A 1,629-nucleotide genomic window follows, 5' to 3' on the forward strand; every position below is an offset into this window, starting at 1 on the left:
TCTGATATCTTAACCCAGATCTTAGAAAATGATTTGTGACTTAGGGGTCAGCCATATTGCTTCAGAGGAGAGCCCTTGCCTCATATGCACAAGGACCTAGTGGAATCCTAGCTATGCTGTAAAAAAGATTTCTATTTTAAGCTATCCTATTAAAATATTAAGAAAATAGAAGAACAACATGTAAGCATTCTACTAAAAAACTAGAAGGCAAAAAATAATACAGTGAGAGTAAAAATTATTGAAATACAATAGAAATAAGATTTAATGTTAATAACAGAACCAGTAAAATTGTCTATAGAAATAAACCTCAGGAAACTGATGTAGAATAACTGCTGCAAGTTTGACTCTAGCCTGGGCTACGAAAGAGAGAGAGAGGAAAGAGAAAAAAAGAAAGAACAAAAAAAGAAAAAAAGAAAAAAAAGAAAGAGATGTAAAATAGCCAATTTCTTGCTACTTTTAGAAAGGGAAAACCTAAAATTAAATCACATATGAATTAACTTATCTCAGTGGAAATGAGACAGTACCAAAAACTAAAGAAAATTAAAGTATTATATAAAATATAGTGAGGTGCTGAATGTATGGTTCAGACTAATATAAGTAAATGAAAAAGGATGTACTCCTAAGTAAATATTCTAAAACGTAAGCTACATTTAAAGATGGAGACAATTATAACAACAAATTTGTAAATTGCTATAAAATTAATGTTTCTAGGAGAGTACAAGTAACCAGAGTAAGGAAAAATTAATTAGTAAAAATAATTTCTTCCCAAATAAACTGCATTTAAATTGCTTTCATGAGGAGTTTGATCAACATAAAAAAAATAGATAATGTCTTTTTTATAAAACTTCCTTTTGAAAAAGAAAGGAGATGTTATCTAATTGATTTTACGAGCTGTGGAGCCTTAAACTGCACCTACAGCAGGACAGCTTGAGAAAAGTCAATTCCTTCTCCTGATGGAAAATATGTGCAGAACAGTTAATAACTCACGGTTCACAGTCAGCTTGAGTCTGCAGGAAGCACAGGGGTAACATACAGGACTGAAGCAGGCTGAGTGCGGTTAGGAAGGCAGTGTGGAGCCTGCAGGTACAGAGTGCCCACACGTAAACACGTCTGAGCAGCTGAGAAAACACTCAGCTTTGTCATATTTGCCAGTTTTTAAAAAAGAGATTCTGGAAATCCATATTGCTGCTTATTTTAAAAAAATAGTTACTGATGTTTATGCCTTTTGTTTTTTAACTTTCTGTAGACAAACTACATGTGTCCGCAGGCTGGATTGTGTGGAGGGTCAGATGTGGCTGTGGGTGACTAGTTTTCCAACACTTCTGGGAGGGAAGGACCTGTAGGAATGCTGGGAGAGAGCAGGCGCAACCCTGCTCTCTGACCTCTCCCTCCCCAGATGACCAGACAGGTTCTCCTTCTATGGCAAGAGCCTCGTTGCCAAGGACGGTGCTTTAGTGTCAGTGCTCCTCCTGGGATTCCTCTCCATCCTGCTCCAAGCTCGTTGGTTATCTTGTGTGTCCTGATCCTTTTTCTTTCCAGTTTGCCATTTCTGCTTAAATGTGTTTCTCCACTTTAAAATCTAATTCTAAAAATGATTTTCAATGTCTTGTAGAGTTTGTTCTGCCTTTT

The sequence above is a fragment of the Chinchilla lanigera genome, unplaced genomic scaffold (genome assembly GCF_000276665.1).
Source record: "Chinchilla lanigera isolate Chin_1 unplaced genomic scaffold, ChiLan1.0 scaffold00125, whole genome shotgun sequence".
Classification (NCBI taxonomy): Eukaryota; Metazoa; Chordata; class Mammalia; order Rodentia; family Chinchillidae; genus Chinchilla; species Chinchilla lanigera.